Here is a 21,980-nt window from a genome sequence, read left to right as displayed (position 1 = left end):
TCCCAGAAACAACCCCACTCTGACATCCCAACACCATTCCCACACACAACGACATTACTCTAATACCCCAGTACCACTCCCACCTTCAACATTACTCTGACACCCCAATACCACTCCCACACATCAACCCCACTCTGATGCCCCAATACCACTTAACAGACAGCAACCCCACTCTGACACCCCAATATCACTCCTACATGCTCAACCCCACTCTGACATTCAATATAACTCTGATGCCCCAATACCACTCCCACACCCAATAATCTCTCCCTGACACCCCTTATCCAGTCCCATGCTCAATAACCCCACTCTAACATCCCAATACCACTCTGATGCCCCAATACCACTCCCACATACAACAACCCACTCTGATACCCCAATACCACTCCCACACACAACAACCCACTCTGACACCCCAATACCACTCCCACACTCACTAACCCCACTCCACCCTAAAACAACTCCCATATTCACCACCCCCACTCTGATATGCCAATACCACACATTTACTCAACACCCCCAGTCTGACACCACAATACAACTCCCACATACAGCAACCACAACCTGACACACCAATACCACTCTGATGCCCCAATACCAGTGCCACACTCAATAATCTCTCCCTGACACCCCAAATCCACTCTCGCACTCAATAACCCTACTCTAACACCCCAAAACCACTCCAATATCCCAATACAACTCCTACAATCAACAATCCTTCTCTGATACCCCAATACCACTCCCACACTCAATAATCTCTCCCTGACACCCAAATCCACTCCCACGCTCAATAACCCCACTGTGACCACTAATACCACTCCCACACAGAACCACCCCACTCTGACACCCCAATACCACTTCCACACACATCAATCCCACTGTGACACCCGAATATCACTTCCTCATACACCAACCCCACTCTGACACCCCAATACCACTCCCACACACAACAACCCACTCTGACACCCCAATACCACTCCCACACACAACTCACTCTGACACCCCAATACCACTCCCACACTCACTAACCCCACTCCACCCTAAAACAACTCCCATATTCACCACCCCCACTCTGATACGCCAATACTGCACATATACTCAATAACCCCACTCTGACACTACAATACAACTCCCACATACAGCAACCCCAACCTGACACACCAATACCACTCTGATGCCCCAATACCATTGCCACACTCAATAATCTCTCCCTGACACCCCAAATCCACTCCCGCACTCAATAACCCTACTCTAACACCCGAAAACCACTTCAATGCCCCAATACAACTCCTACAATCAACAATCCTTTTCTGATACCCCACTACCACTCCCACACTCAATAATCCCTCCCTGACACCCCAAATCTACTCCCACACTCAATAACCCTACTCTGACCACTAATACCACTCCCACACAGAACCACCCCACTCTGACACCCCAATACCACTTCCACACATATCAATCCCACTATGACACCCCAATACCACTTCCTCATACACCAACCACACTGTGACGCCCCAGTACCACTCTCTCATACATCAGCCTCACTCTGACACCCCAATACCACTTCCACACACAACCATCCCACTCTGACACCCCAATACCACGCACACACACATCAATCCCACTGTGACACCCCAATACCACTTCCTCATACACCAACCCCACTATGACACCCCAATATCACTCACACACAGCAACCCCACTCTGACACCCCAATACCACTCCCTCAAACACCAACCCCACTGTGACACCCCAATATCACTCACACACAGCAACCCCACTCTGACACCCCAATACCACTCCCTGAAACACCAGCCCCACTCTGACACCCCAATATCACTCCCTCAAACACCAACCCCACTCTGACACCCCAATACCACTCACACACAGCAACCCCACTCTGACACCCCAATACCACTCCCTCAAACACCAACCCCACTCTGACACCCCAATACCACTCCCTCAAACACCAGCCCCACTCTGACACCCCAATACCACTCACACACAACAACCCCACTCTGACACCCCAATACCACTCACACACAGCAACCCCACTCTGACACCCCAATACCACTCCCTCAAACACCAACCCCACGCTGACACCCCAATACCACTCACACACAACAACCCCACTCTGACACCCCAATACCACTCACACACAACAACCCCACTCTGACACTGCTGTAACACTCCTGCAGGCAACACATGAAACCCCAGCACATTATCACAGCACTTACCTGTTCCAGTGATAGAACACTCTCGTCCTCTTCACATACCTGATCTAGTGAGGGGAGGAAACAGACTAATATCAGTGATTTCAGCAAGAGACACCCAAAGACACAGGGCAACTGCAGGGAGCTGAAGGCAGAGCTTCTGGCTGATCCTTAATTAAAACCATGGTCATAAGGAGAGGGGGTACAGCAGTCATGTCTGGACCTTGGGCTCACCTGTGATATCCCTTCAACATTTGACTCTCTGGTTAAGGAATTAGCCTCTCAGTTTGAAATTCTCTTACCCTGTAACACTGCCAGTTGCACAGGGTGTCTCGCTCAATCTCTGGCAGTTTGTGTTAAAGATAGAACATCAATGCAGCCTGGTGCCTGCAGTGAGCGTTTCCATGGTCACGTATGTGCTAAGGGTTATGCAAAACAAAGGAATACATCCAGACTTAACTTCCTCGACCAGTAGGTACCATGATTCCCATCTTTAGCTTGTGTAAGCCACACACACACACACACACACACACACACACACACACACACACTGGCTGGAGGAATTCAGCTGTCAGTCAGCGTCTATGGAGGGGTCAATATTCATGCTGACACCCTTCATCAGGACTGGTAAGGAAGATGGAAGAAGCCAATATAGGAAGGTAGGGCGGAGGGGAAGGTGTACCAGCTGGCATGCGGTAGGTAAAGCCAAGTGAGGGGGAAAGCAGGTGAGTGAGGGAGGGGAGAAAAAAGTGAGAAACTACCTCAATTTTTTTTACTGTTTTTATCCACCATCAGTTCCAGTTTTTCATACAATAGTAAATTTAGTAAAGAAACATACAGAACTTAGAACAATACAACATAATGCAAGCCCCTTGTCCCATGATGCTGTGTCAAACTTTTCACCTACTCTAAGATCAATCTAACCCTTCCCTCCTGCATAGTCCTCCAATTTGCCTTCATCCATGTGCTTGGGTTTGTTAAATGCCCCCAATGTATCTGCCTCTATCACCGCCCCCTCTGACAATCCCCCTATACTTTCCTCCAATCACCGTAAAATTATGGCCCTTCATAATATGAGGGGGCATAATTTGCTCAAAAGTATATCAATTGATCACAGATCAGCCCTTCAAATTATCTCCTTGAATTATCCTTCATTACGTATTCTCATACATCAACCAATTGCATTTATATTGCACCTCACATACACCAACAAATTGCATTCATATAGCACCTTCCACAATCTCGGCATATTCCAATGTGTATGGTAATTGAAGTGCATTTTGTACTGTATCATCAGCCACTCAATTCACAGCAAGATCCCTCCAACATTACAAAGATAATGATTGAATAAGCTCAACTAGAAGCCAGGAAAGAACAGGTAAAATTATCCTGCATTTCTTCCAAATGGCGCCATACCCACTTAAGGCAGACGTCCAACATCTGATCAAAGGGATGGCACTTCTCGTGTGGTTTTGGTTCTCCATGAAATGACAATTTGGATGTTGAAACTCTGGTTTCATAAGCTTGGCTTGTAGGTAAAAAAGCACCCTTGGCAAAGTGAGAACCCAATGTGATAACAAATGGTTTTATCAATATGGTTGAGGGATGTACACTCGGTCACCGCTTTATTAGACACAGCAAGAATGTTTGTGGTTTTCTGCTGCTATAGCCCGCCTGCTTCGAGGTTCGATGTGTTGTACATTCGGATATGCTCTCTTCTGCACATCACTGTTGGAAAACGTGGTTATTTGAGTTATTGCCTTCCTATCAGCTTGAACCAGTCTGGCCATTCTCCTCTGATCACTCTCATTAAGAAGCCATTTTCACCCATAGAACTGCCATTCGCTGGATGTTTTTCACACAATTCTCTGTAAACTCTAAATTCTAGAGCCTGTTGTATGTGAAAATCCCAGGAGATCAGAGATACACAAACCAATGTCAGGCACCAACAATCATTCCATAGTCAAAGTCATCCCTATTCTGATGCTTGGTCTGAACAACATCTGAACCTCTTGATCATGTCTGCATATTTTTGTGCATTGAGTTCCTGTTACATGATTGGCCCATTACATATTTAACCATATAACCATATTACAGCACGGAAACAGGCCATCTTGGCCCTTCTAGTCCATGCCGAACTCTTACTCTCACCTAGTCCCACCGACCTGCACTCAGCCCATAACCCTCCATCCTTTCCTGTCCATATATCTGTCCAATTTAACTTTAAACGACAACATTGAACCTGCCTCAACCACTTCTGCTGGAAGCTCGTTCCACACAGCTACCACACTGTCTGAGTAAAGAAGTTCCCCCTCATGTTACCCCTAAACTTTTGACCTTGAACAAGAAATTCTGCAGGTGCTGAAAATCCGAAGCAGCACACGCAGAATTCTGGAAGAACTCAGCAGATCAGGCAGCATCTATGAAAATGATGTTCTATGAAGTCGATGGTTCGGGGCAAGACCCTCCTTCAGGACAGGAAAGGAAGGAGGAAGATGCCAGAATAAAAAGATAGGCGGAGGGGAAGGAGGATGGCTAGAAGGTAATAGATGAAGCTTTAGTGATTACATATTTGCATTAACAAGCAGGTGTACATGTATACCAAATAAAGTGCCTACTGAGTGTATATTGGCTTGAGGTAACTCCTCTATTCTTTAAAATAGAACCAAGGGATGTTTATCCACTATTCAAAACAGCAATGGTCCTGATGAAGGTTCTCGGCCTGAAACGTCAACTGTACCTCTTCCTAGAGGTGCTGCCTGGCCTGCTGCGTTCACCAGCAACTTTGATGTGTGTTGTTAAAAGAGCAATGTCTTAATTTAATGAACCAGCCAGAAGGTGGCGCTGTTGCTGCACTCCCGCGACATGAGTGGCAACAAAATTGTTGTGCACAGACCCTAGGGTGGTCTTCTGTTACAAAACCCAAGTTATTTCATATTTCTACACTTCTTCCTGACATTTCTTTTTACTCCTGTTCTTCTATTCTCATAGTTGAGCTATTCACCATTGTCAGTATCAGTCTTTTTCAGACTTTTGCCCCCACTTGTTCACAGGAAGTATTTTTTTTCCACAGACCATATCCAACAAAAGGAGTTCTAATGAGGTCTCTACACATTACATGGTATTATTGTTATCTAGGAGCCCACCCTCAACATGCTGGGCATCGCCTTCGATCAGAAACCTAACTAAACCAAGCTCATAAATACAGCGGTTACAAGCACAAGTGCGAAGCGAATATCTTGTGGCCAGTGAGTCACCTAAAGCCTTTCCACAGACACAAGTCAGTTTTCTTACACTCCGTTTGATTAAGTGAGGGCAGTCCTAACAACACAATGCCCATCATCGTCCTGGGTCTGCGAGTCTACTGGTGAAGTCGGAGTCCGGAAGTCTGTGAGTAATCTTATGACTGGAGAACCGAATGTGGCTTGTCCTGGGGTTAGAGGACTGTATGTTTGTGGGTGTGTGTGGAAGGAAAAGCACTTGTTTTACTGTTGTTGTATTATTGCTGTTATTGTTGTTGCTTATGTTATTCTCCTGAACATTGTGGGCATGCCTCCCCCCCCCACCTCTTCTCTTCTCTTCTCCTCACCTGCCCATCACTTCCCTCTGGTGCCCCTCCTCCTTCCCTTTCTCCCATGGCTCACTGTCTTCTCCAGACAGATTCCCTCTTCTCCAGCCTTGACTTTCCCACCCATCACCTCCCTGCTTCTTCCTTCCTTCCCCTCCCCCACCCATCCAACTCCCCCCTCATTTGGCTTCACCTATCACTGTCTAGCTTCTTTTCTCTCCCCTTCACCCGTCTCCTTATTCTAGCTTCTTCCTTCTTCCTTTCCAGTCTCGGTCCAAAACATCGACTGTTTATTCCCTTCCATAGATGCTACCTGACCTGCTGAGTTCCTCCAGCATTTTGTGTGTGTTGCTCTGGATTTCCAGAATCAGCAGAATCTCTTCTGTTTATGGCTTGATGCATATCATTTTGGGCACTCGTGCACAGACTGGGTTGCCAGACCTCAATATTTTTGGCAATTAAAAATTAAATACTCACACACTGCAACCAGCAGCCCACAAGGAATATTGAAGAATTTTCTTGCATTTACTTTAATATTTCATTATACAAACTGCAGCTAGGAAATTTAACTGGTAGTTTTTAACAGTCAAGCAAGGGACCAAGTGCTAATTTTCTGTTGGCATTAATTAAACTGAGTGGTTAAGAGGCAGGAGCCACTGGCATTGTAGGAAGGGAATGGTGACAGTCGAGTAGGTTGTAGGTCATAGGATGAAGGATTCTGGGATATATTGTTAGAGGTGGTGACTTGGCATTGAGGTGATGACTCAGCCAGAATTTCTTCTTGTTTGTCTGCTTTTCAGACATATAAATTTGTAATAGAAAATTCCAGCAAGTGACAGCAATTGTAAGTGCATCAAATAGATTTTGGGCCATTAAATTTCCCTATCACGCACCATTTTTTTGAAATCGCCTATATTTGTTATTTCAATTCATAATTCATCAAAATAACTGATGCCAATATTAAGGTCCACAAATCAAATAGTTCATCAGTGTCAGGCAATTCGAAGAATGTCTAGTGAGATCGGAGAAAATTGCATGGAAGGCATTCAAGGATGTTACTTAAAGTTTTCTTGGTAGCTACAGAGCTGGTACAGCTGGTTGACAACATGCTTCAAGCATACAAAACTATAAGGTGCAAAATGTCACTAAAGATTCACTTTCTGCATTGCCAAGTTGATTTCACCTCTGCAAATCTTGGCACTGTCAGTGACAAGCATGGTGAAAAGTTTTACCATGACATTGCAGGCATAGAGAAACGGTATCAGGGCAACTAGAATCCATCACTGCTGGCTGATTATTTTTGGATACTTAAGTGAAAAGCGTCAGACACTGAGCACAAATGAAAATCATCAACCAAACATCTTTAGTTTAGTTGAACTATTGCAAAATGTCAGCACCATTATGAAATTAAATGCATTACATTCAATAAAAGTTAATTTCTTGTTTCTCCAAGTTCCTATGTGATACAAGTAGTCTGAAATTATATTTGTGTTCAGCTTCAAGCAGTCTATCATAAACAAAAAAAAAGGTTCTGAAGAAGGAACGCTAGAAAAAAGCTGTTGTCCGGTGTTATTATAGTGAAAATACTTAGTGGAATATTGCAAAGATTTGAAGATTAGCCTTACTTGTCACATGTACATCGAAAGATATAGTGAAATATGTTCGCATCAACCTCCAATGCAGATCGATCCGCAAGATTTGGCAAGCTTCTGATGCCAACATAGCATGCCCAAAATTTACGAACCCATATGTCTTTGGAAAGATCTTTGGTACGCTTTGAAACTGGACACCAGATGAATCCCATGCAGTCACGGGGACAAAGCACAAGCTCTTTGCAGACAGTGGGGGGAAGTGAACCCCAATCGCTGGCATTGTAAAGCTTTACCCCAGCAGCTACGCTATCTTAATGCCCACTGGCGCAGCAGATTTTCCTCCTTGTGGGGAACGTCTCTCCTTCTGACTGGCAATGATCTTCACCAGCACAACTCATACACTTTCTGATGCAGTTGAAGAGTACCACAATCACTGTTGCATTGTACTGTGGTATCCCTGTGCACCTTACAACCAAGATATGGGCTGGAATCACAGACTGCAGACAACTTATCAATCATTTCACACCAGGATTCTAGTCAATCCAATTCCTCACGTGGCAGATTATGATTCATGAAAAGGGAGACTGACAAGAATATAAATGATCAAGAATTGTAATAACTTCATCAAACTTAATACTTCAGATTAATTATACCAATCGATTACAGTAATATTATACTTTAAGTGAGAAATCAATGAAACAGGCCACCCAGTGTCAAGAAGGTAATTACCTTAAGCAATTATCTAATACTAATGGATTGCTACTTAAATACATGGGCATAAGGTCAAAACTTTAGCTCTCTACTAATGGGTCAAAAGCATGGTTGTGTTGAGGAGTACTAAGGCTCACTTCTGGTGAAGCAGTGCTTTTGGCCTCATTTGGTAGACTAGAATGTTGTGGGTTCAGATCTTCCCCATGAGTTATGTGCTCCAATATTTAAGCCAAGACTTCAGTGCAGCCCACATTGAAGGCCCCTCCTTTCAGATAAGATACTCTGATAAGGATGGTGGGTTGGAGGTAAGTCTCTACCAGAGGAAGTGTAAGGTGCATCTTCCCTCCGCTAGCCTGCAGGTCACCCTTGGGCAAGGCGTAACACCTGCTTAGCACCACATCCCCACCGCCTGATCAGGGCCATGTAAAATCATGGGAGCAGGTGGATGGTTGTATGAGCAGCCAGTGCATATCACAAGTCCTGGTTATGCGATCACCGACACCAGGCAGAAAATCTCTAAAGAGTATTGATAATGGCTGGTTCACCCATCTTGTAAAGACACTGCCCAGAAGAAGGCAATGGCAAACCACTTTTTGTAGAAAAATTTGCCAAGAACAATTATGGTCAAGACCATGATTGCCCATGTCATACGACACAGCACATAATAATGATGATTCTGATAAAGATGTTAGCAGATACTTATCCATCAAACAATAGCACAAAGTCAAACATATCTGGTCATTTTCATTTTGAATTTTGTGGGAGATTTCTGTCACAAATTGGCATCTGTGTTTGTTGATTTACAAAGATACCTCATTAGTTTGAAAGTCCTTTGGAGTACCTTGATGTTATGAACAGACCTACACACAAGTACAATCGTTACACATTTTATCTCCAATTTCCCATGGGCTAAGTAATGTTTCTCATTTTGTCCAAAGGCACTGAAGGAGGCCATTCAGCCCCCTTTGGTCTATGCTGGTCCATAGAGCAATTCCTTTCCACCACAGATCATTCTCTCATACATGCCTGTAAACAGTCCCCTGATTTTCCTATCACTGCCCACATGCAGTCAACAAATCTCTGGACTATGGGAGGAAGCTCATGTGGTTTCCTTTCACCTTCATCAGAAAGTGCTTTGAATTGTGCAGGTGAAGACCATTACTGGTCAGAAGAAAGAATCATATGGAACTCACACCACCTCTGAGAGCGAATAAAACTGCTGTGGAGAAATTCTGAACCCGAACAAAAAGACAGAAAGTGGAAAGTGCTTAGGATTACAGAAGGACTTCTTCAAACGTATCTTTAGAAATCCACTTGTTACATGAGAGACCCTATTCCTTATAATGGCTTATAATCCTGAAGATCAGGAGAAGTTGTGTACATTTACTTACTGCCTAACAATGCCACTAGCATCTAGGACAACGTTGAAAGCCCTCCATCTCTGTCTGTCCATACCGTCTCACACAGATGTAGAAGGATTCTTCATTGATGTTTTCATAACATTTCGTTTTACAAGTCAGGGTTGTTAGCCCTAAGCTGAACCCCTAAACCTGGAGGATTGGTGGACCACTCTTAGTCTGGCCTCTACCCTTTGACCTGTTTGGCATGGGTGACCCTACCAAGAGCCAAAGCACAAGGTCCTGACCCTAACCAATATAGCTCTCCGGATCATTGAGACACTCAAGCCTCCAAAACCCTATGACAAGGAAGGAGGAGGAGAAGATGGCGGCACGCGGCCTCTCTGGTGAATGATATCTGTAATCTGTCAAGTAGGGGACTGTGCGCAATTCTGATTTGATGGAGATGGATGTGAGAGTACAGAGGAACATCTGGAGAACTTCTGAAATGCCTGCTTCGCTGCCGCTGCTACTGTGTGGTAACCAGAATCTCCGGAGCAGAAGGCCTCAAATCCTCAGCTTTGCTTGTTTCAGCGGCCGGGGCGAGGTCAAAGGCGCTCGGCAGAGGATGGCGCTCGGGAGGCTGTATCGGAGGGGCTGGTCAGAGGCTTGAAGTTTTCGGACGGATGGACTCAGTGTTGGCTGTGGTCGGCTGCTTCCAAGGCACCGGCAAGTTGACGGTGCCTGGAGGTTTATGGCAGGGAGTTTTGTCCCTTTTGCCGCCTGCTATCGGGGACTTGGGAGTCGATCGACTCAGGGACTTTGAGATTTTTTCTTACTGTGCCCATAGTTTGTTCCTCATCAAATTATGGTATTGCTTTGCACTGTTGTAACTATATGCTATAATTATGTGGTTCTGTCAGTGTTAGTCTTTGGTTTGTCCTGTTTTCTATGATATCACTCCAGAGAAACATTGTGTCACTTCTTAATGCATGTAGGCATTTCTAAATGACAATAAAAGAGAACTGAGTGTTCTCATAACCTCATCTAATCTAACAAGGTTGTGGTCCTCTTGGAGGCAGTAGTGTAAAATACAGAGGCTATTGCTATTTCACCCAGGCTCTAACCTCTAACTCTTACCTTCAAAGTGACAAACAGAGTAGTCCCATTCCATCCATGCACCAAAAGGAAAAGGTGTCCTTTCCTTTGTGGCAACATTCTGAGGGGTGAAACTTGTCTTAGAAGAGATCATTATTAAAGGTGGTGCTACACCCTGATCCCGCCTCTCTCAATCCCCTCATCAAAAGGAAATTTGCAACCAACTTTACTTTGGCTGCTGAAGTTATTCACTTGAAACGCTAATGTACATGATCTTGACAGATGGGATTGCGATTTCTCAATCAAATGTGAAAACCAGGCTGAGGGACTTATGCAAAGGATGCTACAGTTTCATAGCTGTGCCACCTCACCTACCGACGTGTAAAGGCTGCAAATAGCTCTATTTACTTGTTTACTTCGAAGGAAATGGTTTCAAACAAAGGGTAGCTCACAGCACTGAGAGTTCTGGCTGCAAGTCTGCAGGCATCTGAGCCAGAATCTCCTTGAGGAAAATGGAGCTTGTGTCATTATGGTGTCACATTTTATGCTGAAAGCCTTTGAGAGAGGAAACTCAATTACTTCATTGAAAAGAGCTGTTACCTGCCAATATACTATGGTAATCAACTTACCAAAATGTTAAACTAACTCCTTGTGGACTGAAATGGTTTATTTGATTTACTGGTATGCTATTTCTCTTTTTGACCTTCTTAATATTATTCCATCCATAAACAAATTTGTCATGGTAGTTTAGCCCACACTTAACGCACGTGTTCACCTTCTGCGAAAAATATGGCAATGACACCATACATTACTGAAAGAAATCTGTCACATTTCAACATAATTGTAAATAATGCCTGTGATTAATGGCAATGCTGGCCAGTGGTGTATGGTGTAGTGGCATCAGCACTGGACTTTGAGGTGAATGGTCCCGAGTTCGAATCCAGCCGGCTCCTTTCACGCTTCCCATCTGTGTTGGGTTGAGCATCAAGCAAGCAACAAGATGTGAAAAGGAAAGGAAAAAGCACAACCCTTTACAGTACCAGCAACTTGGGTTCAATTCCTGCCGCTGCCTGTAAGGATTTTGTACGTTCTCCCTGTGACCTCATGGGTTTCTTCCAGGTGCTCTGGTTTCCTCCCACAGTCCAAAGACGTACTGGTTGGAAGGTTAATTGATCATTCTAAATTGTCCCATGATTAGGCTGGGGTTAAATCGAGGTATTGCTGGGCAGTGCAACTCAAAGAGCCAGCAAAGGCCTAATCTGCACTGCATCTCAATAAATAAATAGCAACGGATAGAATTAAAGATGTGGGTTTCAGACTGCACATGTAGCACTTGTGAGTGTGAATAAAACTGTCAAGGAATCTAAACAAAAAGACAGAAAAACTGAAAATGCTTAAAAGTTACATAAAATCAGTAGTTTTTCAGGATTTGTCCCAGGAGTTATTCAGAGAAGTATACCGTTCACTTTTCTAATCGACGACCTTCTATAACGCTAACACATTTTTACATTACATTTTTAATATCCCAAAAATTTTTTAAAAATTGTAGCCGCATAAAATCTGATTGGTAAGCGTCATCAAACAAAGTTTGCAAGTGAGAACAGAAAAATAATCAAGCACCTCCATAATCTGCTACCTCTGAATCCTGAAAGGCCACGGTTATCTGACATTGGTAACGTTACCACCTCAAGCTCCCATGCAAGTCCTGCGTTATTCAGATTGGAAACATGCCGGCACTGCAGCACTGCTGTGCATCCATTCCTGTGGCTGCACTTCTCCACTATTACCGGCACGGAGAGTGCTGACTGAAGAAAACTATCCACCATTACCCACCATCTCAAGGAGTGTACCTAATAAAGTGGCCACAGGAGTGGAACCTGGTGTCTTCTGCTGCTGCAGCCCATCCACTTCAAGGTTTGACGTGTTGTGCATTCCGTGTTGCTCTTCTGCACACCACTGTCACTGAGTTACTGTCACGTTCCTGTCAGCTTTAAGCAGTCTGGTCATTCCCCTCTTATCCTTTTGCTCACAGAACTGACACTCACTGTTGTTTTCTCTCCCCCTTTTTTGCACCGTTCTCTGTAAACTCTAGAGGCTGTTGTGCGTGAAAATCCCAGGAGATCAGCAGTTTCTGAGATACTCAAACCTTCCCATCTGGCACCCACAATCATTCTACTGTCAAAGTCACTTAGATCACATTTCTTCCCCAGTCTGATGTTTGGCCTGAACAGCAACTGAACCTCTTGACCATGTCTGCGTGCTTTCATGCATTGAGATGCTGCCACATGATTGGCTGATTAGATATTTGCATTACCGAGCAGGTGTACAGGTGTATCTAATAAATTAGTCACTGAGTGTAAGTCTTGCCAATATCTCTCAAACAAATAACTTTAAGATATCCCTTTACCGAACTGGGGGGGTGGTGCTTTGGTGTTGAGAAATAAATAATTAGAGAGGAAAATAGTGAGATTATGCAAATAACAGAATAGAAAATAGTAGGAGAAGTAGGAAAAGATTTGAGTGAGCACAGAACAGAAGGATGACCCTTTAGAAAGGGAATGAGGATGAATTTCTTTAGCTAGAGAGTGGTGAATCTAGGAAACACTATGCCACATGTGGATGTGGAGGCCAGGACTTTGGGTATATTTAATGCAGTGGTTGATTGTTTCTTGATAAGTAAGAGTGTCAAAGGGTTACAGAGAGAAGGCAGGAGAACGGGGTTGAGGGAGATAATATATCAGCCATGATGGAATGGCAGAGCAGAACCAAGCAGCCAAATGGACTAAAATTTTGCTTCTTTGTTTCATGGTCTTTTGACTCTCAACTCCAGGGATCAGTGAGTGCCAATGACTGCACACATTAAAAGTAATGTTTCTGGTGAATGTACCTTCTAGTGGAATTTTTCTACTTGGTTCAGAGATATAAAGTAACCTCCAGCTTTTCGAAGTTGCACACTGAATCAGAATCGGAATCGGAATTATTATATTGATTTATATGATGTGAGATTTGTTGTTTTGCAGCAGTGCAAAAACATAAAATGCTTCATACACATGACTGTAAGGCTGTCTTAAGTGGCTATTTCTGCAGTGTTGACATATTTCCAATCAGAATGATGTAGGACGTGGAGAGGAACTTGAAGTGGTGATGTTCCCGTACAAGCCGCCCTCGCCCTTGAAGGAATTAGAGTTTGCACATTATGGAAATGCTCGCTTATTTTTCAAACTATATTGATGATTTTCAGATCAAAATTTGTTTGACCATAACTCTCGGAAGGTTAAAGGAAGTGTGTTATTGTCAATAATGATAGATTTCAAATTTGAACTGAGCCTTTTCCTGTTTCATTATTGAAAGCTATCCTGCAGAACTGCTAATTTTGTGAGAGATCTAAGCATTTTCAGACTTTTTTTCTTTTCATTGGGGTTAATACCTTTTTGATAACTGTTCTATGCCCATTTACAGCTGATGTGAGTTCCATTAGCAGTTGCTTCAATAACCTGCATGCCCTGTCTTCATTCTCAGCCAACGTAAGTAAACATACAGATAGATTTACAATCCGTCTTGAAATGCGACAGATTTTTCCCAATAGTGAATGGGCTGCTGCCAGAACGTGAACATATGCAATACGTACATGCTAAACTACAGGGACAAACATTCACGATATTTGCAACCGTTCATCTTACCCACAGAAAGCAGACTTAACACCAAACATGTTTGCCGCGGTGAACTCTTTCGTGTTGTGAAGAGAACAAGTCGTTCAACTATGAATTGGTTGCAGCTTGCTCTGCTCCAGACGTAGATTGGGTAAATCGGTGGGTGGAACAGTTAGCGTTGCGATTCGCGTAACATTATTACAGCACCAGCGACTGGAGCTCAATTCCATTGCTGTCTGGAAGGAGTTTGTGTGTTCTTCCCACGATGACGTGGGTTCCCTCTGGGTACTTCAGTTTCCTCCTACTTGGGGTTAGTAAGCTGTGGGCATGTTGCATTGGCACTGGGAACATGCGACTACCCCAAGCATGTCCTCGGACTACGTTGGTCTTTGACACAAATGACGTCAATTTAAGTAAATTTCAATGTACAGGTGACAAATAAAGCTAATCTTTATCTTTAAATGCAATGCTGCTTAAGGCAGATTAAAGGGAATGGGAGATCTCGTTAGCCATAGCTAACTTGGCAGATGGGATGGCGAAGTATAATGCAGAGGGGAAGGCACTGTCCAGAGACCTGTGGCTTGACCCCTTCTGGGAAGTGACGCATCTGGGCATCAGATGAGGTCAGGAATGGATTTGGCTGTGACCTTTCTTACTCCCAGTGGTTATTGTCTGGCCTCACCAAAGCATGCCCTACATACAGGGAATCACATCCAACAGCAGCCAATTCATCAAAGAAGTAGCAAACAAACACAGGGAAAAATTAAAGAGGTATAAAAAAGTGTTTTTGCAAGTATATCATAAATTTTATCAATAAATTCCTGTGAAGATTTAACATATCTTCGTCTCTGGGGTCGGAGGTCCATGGAAGTCCGTAGGTCAAGGATCACAGGTCAAACCCACGATCAATGAGTACTGGGGTCAATGGAATCAAGGTCAAAGGTCAAACCATGATCAGTGATTTCTGAGGTCGTGACTAGGAATCAAACCTGTGATCAACGGGCCTGGGGGTCAAGACCCAAAGGTTAAGCCCATGAATAGAGAGTCCTGTGTCAACACCAAGAGGTTGGTGAAGTCCGAAGTTCAGCCGAGCTAGAAGTATAAACCCAAATGTACTAGACTTAAGTCAATGAGTCTGGAGGTAGTATACTGAAGGTCGAGTCCCCTAGGTGGTCTTGTCTGAATGTCAATAACCCAATGTCTGTAAGTTAGAGAGTCTGAGGCCCAGAATTAGAGGTCCAGAGGTAGCCTATCCAGGAGGTGGAGGATTGTCTGTGTGTGTGAGTGGGTAGGTGGGTGGGTGGGAAAGGGCCTTGTTTTGCTGTTGTCATCTTGTTTTGCTTTGCTTTGTTGTTGTTGTTGTTTGTGTTCTTCTGCTGAACATCGTAAGCATGTTATGTCGGCGCCAGAATGTGTTGTGATACTTGTGGGCTGCCTCCAGCACATCCTTGGGTGTATTGGTTGTTAACACATTTCACTGTATGTTACAACGTACATGTGATAAATCTGAATCGTTAAAACCTGAAAAATCTAATAATTAAACTGTTTACCTACCGTGAATTTTCAAAAAAGTAAAATGTTTAACAATTTTGCTTAATGTAAATGCCACCTTGGCCAAGATAAGGGCTCATCCATTGAGAATTCAATTCTCACTTTAGACTTTAGCTTCTAACCTATGTCCAGAATTGAGGGAGTGCTGCACTGTGAGACATGTCACCATTCGGATGAGACCAAAATAAACCAGGACACTTCACACTTGGTTGGGTGAAAGGTTAAGATCCAGTTCAACTACGGATAGGTCACAGCGTTTACTCTGCCAGAGCGCCCAAGACAAATCGTGCCACGGTGAGGACACCCTCAGGGTGGAGAAGTAACATCTTCTATTCCACCTGGGCAGCCTCCTACCTGATGGTATGAATATTAATTTCTCCTTCTGGTAAAAACCTCTTCTTCTATTTCCCACTCTGGCCTATTATCTCTTCTCACTTGCCTATCACCTTCCCCTGTGTCCCCTCTTCCTTCCCTTTCTCCAAAGGTCCACTCTCCTCTCCTATCAGATTCCTTGCCCTCCAGCCCTTTACCTTTCCTACCCAACTGGTTTCACCTATCACCTTCTAGCTAGCCTCCTTCCCTCCCCCACACCCCCCTAACATTTTATACTTTTTTTTTCACCCTTCCTTTCCAGTCCTGAAGAAGAGCCTCAGCATGAAACGTCTCATTTCCATAGATTTTGCCTGACCTGCTGAGTTCCTCCAGCATTTTGTGTGTGTTGCTTTGGATTTCCAGCATCTTCAGATATGCTCATGTTTAAAATTCTAAAATAGTTCAATCATTGATTTACAGTTTGCTGGACCTCGCTGTGTGAAGAACTGGTCAAAGCAACAACACTGAATCAATTGGTTGCCAGGCACTTTGGATTGCTGAGAGAATGTGACAGACCCAGCAAATGCTTCCTTCACTTTTTAAAGAATAAAACAGGAAAGGTACCAGCCTAGACAGGAGAATGGCTGACAGGCAGAAGGAATAAAGGAAGCCTCATCTGGTTGGCTAATGATTGTCTGTAGAGGTTCGCATTGGGACCGCTACTTTTCTTTTCTTTCTTTTTAAATCTTTTTATTAATTATTATTGAAAATCAACAACAGAAAAAATTACATCAAAATAATCAAGATAACATATCCATATGTAAAGTAAAAGTTAAACTATCAACCAGGCTGAGCAGTATATCAATGATAATCAAAAAACAAAGTATTAAAGCTTTTTTATGGAAAAAAGGAAAGAAAGAAAAAAAAAGAACCCTTACTAATTAAAACAGAGAAACCCCTAATAACTAAAAAAAAGGGAGAAAAAACCCATTTGGAGCACAAACCCGGAGCTATGCGCCATACAAGCTTCCATAAAAAAAAAGACATCAAACCGCCAACCAAATCAATGTAACCAAGCATCAGAAAAGGACCATCTGTATTAACTCAAGTCAAATGGTAATAACTTTCCACGTTACAAATTAATGATCTGGATGATGGAATTGATGGCTTTGTGGCCAAGATAGGTGAAGGGACAGGTGGAGATGAGGATGCAAGGATTTTGCAGAAGGACTTAGACAGATTAAGGGAATGGGCAAAGAAGTGACAGATGGAATACAGTTTTGGGAAGTATATGGTCATGTACTTTGGTAGAAGAAATAAAACCATATCCTATTTTCTACACATGGAATAAATTCAGAAATCGGAGGTGCAAAGGAACTTTGGAGTCCTAGTGCAGGATTCCCTAAAGGTTAACTCTCAAATTGAGTCAGTAGAAAGGAAAAAAAATGCAATGCTACTATTCATTTCCAGAGGACTAGAATATAATGCTGAGACTTTATAGGGTATTGTTCAGACCACACTTGGAGTGTTGTGAGCAGCTTTGGGCCCAATATCTAAGAAAGGATGTGCTGGCATTGGAGAGGATCCAGGGGAGGTTTGCAGTTGTGATTTCAGGATGAAAGAGTTAACATATAAGAAATGTGTGAAGACTTTGGGCCTATACTCATTGGAGTTAGAAGAATGAGGGGATCTCATTGAAACCTACTGAATATTGAAAGGCCTGGGTAGAGTGGATGTGGAGAGAATGTTTCCAATAATGGGAGAATCAATGACAAGAAGGCACAGCTGTAGAACAGAAGGATGTCTCTTTAGAACAGAGATGACGAGGAATTTCTTTAGCCAGAAGGTGGTGAATCTGTGGAATTCATTGCCACAGATGGAGGCCAAGTCATCGGATATATTTAAAGCTGGAATTGATTAGCTGTGTAGTAAGCGTGTCCAAGATTACAGGAAAAAGGCAAGGGAATGGGGTTGAGAGGAAAAATAAATTAGCCATGATTGAATAGCCAAGCAGGAACTATGGGATGGATAGCCTAATTATGGTTCTATTTCTTGTGGTCTGTTTCATGGGGACATGAATATTCACATTACCTCAGATAAAGATCTCCAGGATCTCCAAATCAACTAAGCAGAATAATTAAGAATATAGTATTGCATTTACTCCTCTGGTTCCTATTTTTAAAATAAACTATTTTTACTCCACGGTGGCCCATACACTGGGTGGAATGTTGATCTAGAGTGTTAACATATTGGCAGATGGTGTCACTGAGTGGGTCTTTCATTGTGCCTAGTCTCCATCTCTGAAATGCGGAAATGCCAAGCTAAACTAAAATAGAAGAAGAATCATTGACAGCTAACTCCTACATGCCTTCTGGTGGCTGGTATAGAGAAAGACCTCAGAGGTATACAAAGAAAAACAAAGCAGCCTTTCATGTATGTTCCGTCACTGAAGCAATATGGCTGCCTGTACCTCAACTCATCTCCCTTAATTTGCTCCAGTAGAAACGACCACAGAGAATCCCCATTTTATGCTTTCAATGAAGCAGCCAGTTTTTGAGCCAGTTGTGTGAAGGTTCTCAAAATGTGATGCAGACATTACAGGGTCACTTTACAAAGGCATTGTGCCCTGTAGGGTGTTATGGTCACTGGGCAACTCCTTGTGAATTCCAAGCAGGTTCTCTGTGACCTTGTGGCAATCTCTTACTCTTATTGGCCCGTTTCTCCCACATGATCATTCTGTGTGTTGCTTGACATAATATATTTAGAGGAAATATATCACACAAGTTAAGTCAGAAGAAATTTTTTTCTTTGATCTATTACACATCAGAATCTCAGTGTTTTGGTCAAAACAGTTGTTTTCATATTAAAGTTTTAGCAAAAATTAAGCTATATTGTTGAAATTCATTCTAACCTCAAGTTTAGTTTCATATTGTGTTGTGCCTGTACTAGACCTAACTTTGGTAATACTCACGGTCACAAGAAGACACTTAACTACAGCAAGACTCAGGGTCCCAAGAAGACCCCACTTTGAGAGAAGATTCAAACATTCTACTTAACCCCCTACCCCCCTCTATCTATTAGCTCAGCCACAAAACCTGCTCTGTAAACGTTTTAAACCAGTTTTTATAATTTTGTTCATATTGTAAATATATGCAGGTATCTTTGTATTTATCCACACTTTATTCCATATCTGAACTTTAACTTCCAAATTTATTTTTATATAATTCTTTATTCCTTACAATTGTTGAATGATGTTTTTGGTGCATGTCATGCCAACACACCACGGCAAATTCTAATACCGTGCATGTAAATCTATATGTCAAATAAAGTTGATTCTTGATCTTTTCTCCTGTACAATGAACAAGTAAACCCCTCAGAAAAATTAATGAACCCAGGATAATGGAAATTCCTGTAAGGTCCTGACTGTACTTCTTTAAATCGCTATTTAAATCCCGGGAAATATGCAAATTTTCCCGTGCCAGTATTCGATTCTCAACAGCAAATTTAATAGTACTAATCCCAAGTAGCCTATCTTATTCAACTGACTGCACAGCCTCAGAGAGGCAGTAATCATGAACTTTTCATCATCAGCCCTCAAGGCATCATACACAGTTAGATCATCACTATTCCTTGTCAACACCTCACACACTCTTTTAAGTAGATTATTACAAGTTGTTCTAAATTAGTCACATCAACCCTAGTGATAAAAGGGCCTGATATTTTTTCCTGGGTTTACCTAAGGGAGAATTGTCCAAGACACTGGAGTTCCCCACGGTGGCACAAGGAGGCCTTTTATGTCCTGTACTATTGTCCCTCATGTAGACATCTAACCCCTCTTGAAAGCTTTAGATTAATTTGCTTGAGTACTGCTTCTAAACATAAAAAGATTAGAAAAGTTTAGAAAAGAACAAGATTTTGACTTCAGGCAACAGAGAGACAAAATAGAAAAGAAGGATAGTGATTATAGGACCGAAAGCTTTATATTTTAATGCACACAAGATATGGGAATAAGGCCAATGATCTTGCAGCACAGTTAGAGATTGGTAGGTCATGGGTATCACGAGTTATCATTGAAAGAAGATCACAGCTGGGAGCTTAACATCTAAGAATACATATTGTATTGAAAGAACTGGCAGGTAGGCAGAGGAGATGGGGTGGCTCTGATGGTAAAAAATGAAATTTATAGTCATAGTCATACTTTATTGATTCCGGGGGAAATTGATTTTCGTTACAGTTGCACCATAAAGAATTAAATAGTAATAAACCATAAATAATTAAATAGTAATATGTAAATTATGCCAGGAAATAAGTCCAGGACCAGCCTATTGGCTCAGGGTGTCTGACCCTCCAAGGGAGGAGTTGTAAAGTTTGATGGCCACAGGCAGGAATGACTTCCTATGACGCTATGTGTTGCATCTCGGTGGTATGAGTCTCTGGCTGAATGTACTCCTGTGCCCAACCAGTACATTATGTAGTGGATGGGAGACATTGTCCAAGATGGCATGCAACTTGGACAGCATCCTCTTTTCAGACACCACCGTCAGAGAGTCCAGTTCCATCCCCACAACATCACTGGCCTTACGAATGAGTTTGTTGATTCTGTTGGTGCCTGCTACCCTCAGCCTGCTGCCCCAGCACACAACAGCAAACATGATCGCACTGGCCACCACAGACTCGTAGAACATCCTCAGCATCATCCGACAGATGTTAAAGGACCTCAGTCTCCTCAGGAAATAGAGACGGCTCTGACCCTTCTTGTAGACAGCCTCAGTGTTCTTTGACCAGTCCAGTTTATTGTTAATTCGTATCCCCAGGTATTTGTAATCCTCCACCATGTCCACACTGACCCCCTGGATGGAAACAGGGGTCACCGGTGCCTTAGCTCTCCTCATGTCTACCACCAGCTCCTTAATATTTTTCACATTAAGCTGCAGATAATTCTGCTCACACCATGTGACAAAGTTTTCTACCATAGTCCTGTACTCAGCCTCATTAGATAGAATCCTTATTGGTAGTGTTAAAAAAACAAGGGTAAACAGTAGCCAAGATAAGAGGTACAAATTATGACAGGAGATAGAAAAGTTATGTAATAAGGGCAATGTTACAATGGTCATGAGGGATTTCATTTTGGAGGTAGATTGGGAAAATCAGGTTGGTGTTCGATCCCAAAAGAAGGAATTCACAAAATGCCTATAAGGTGGCTTTTTAGAGCAGTGTGTGGTCAAGTCCATGAGGGGAAAGGCAATTCTGGATTTGGTGTTGTGTGATGAACCAGATTTGATTAGAGAGCCTATGGTAGAAGAACCCTTAAGAGGCAGTGATCATAATATGATATAATTTATCCTGCAGTTTAACAGGGAGAAGCTAAAATCATGTCTCAGTATTACATTTGAGTAAAGAGAACTACAGAGGCATGAGAGAGGAGTTGGCCAAAGTTGATTAGAAGGGGACATTAGCAGGGATGACAGAAGAGTACCAGTGGCTGGAGTTTTTGGTAGTAATTGAGAAGGTGCAAGATCAGTTCATCCCAAAGAAGAAAAATCATTCTAAAGGGAGGATGAATTAATAGTAGTCAAAAGATAAAAGTAAAAGAAAAGGGATCCAATTAAGCCAAATATTGTGGGGAGCAGGAGGACTGGGAAGCTTTTAAAAACCAACAGGATGCAGCTAAAGGGCAACATGGTAGCCTGGTGGTTAGCGTGATGCCACTGCTGCTCAGGGTGTCAGACTTTGGAGTTCAATTCCGCTGTCCACTGCAAGAAGTTTGTGCATGCTTCCCGTGACCGTTAGGGTTTCCCCCCGCAATCCAAAGACCTACCGGTTAGTAGGTTAAGTTGTCCTGTGATTAGGCTAGGATTAAATAGGTCGGTGGTTGGGCTGTGCAGTTCATTGGGCTGGAAGGGCCTGTTCCACAATGTATATCTAAATAAAATAAAATAAAATAA

At 42.9% G+C, this 21,980-nt stretch overlaps 1 protein-coding gene across 2 annotated transcripts in view; it reads right to left on the bottom strand.

Moving 5' to 3' along the window:
- Positions 1–21,980, bottom strand: part of gpr153 (G protein-coupled receptor 153) — a 108,636-nt gene that overhangs the window by 52,538 nt on the left and 34,118 nt on the right. For both annotated transcript variants that reach the window (XM_072245119.1, XM_072245120.1), the window contains exon 2: positions 2,241–2,284. The gene's annotated coding sequence lies outside the window, so the exon portion shown is untranslated. The remainder of the gene's footprint in view (positions 1–2,240; positions 2,285–21,980) is intronic.

Source organism: Mobula birostris, chromosome 27 (assembly GCF_030028105.1).
Source record: "Mobula birostris isolate sMobBir1 chromosome 27, sMobBir1.hap1, whole genome shotgun sequence".
Taxonomy (NCBI): Eukaryota; Metazoa; Chordata; class Chondrichthyes; order Myliobatiformes; family Myliobatidae; genus Mobula; species Mobula birostris.
Note: the sequence above shows the minus strand (reverse complement) of the source record. Positions and strands in the feature narration are given on the sequence as shown.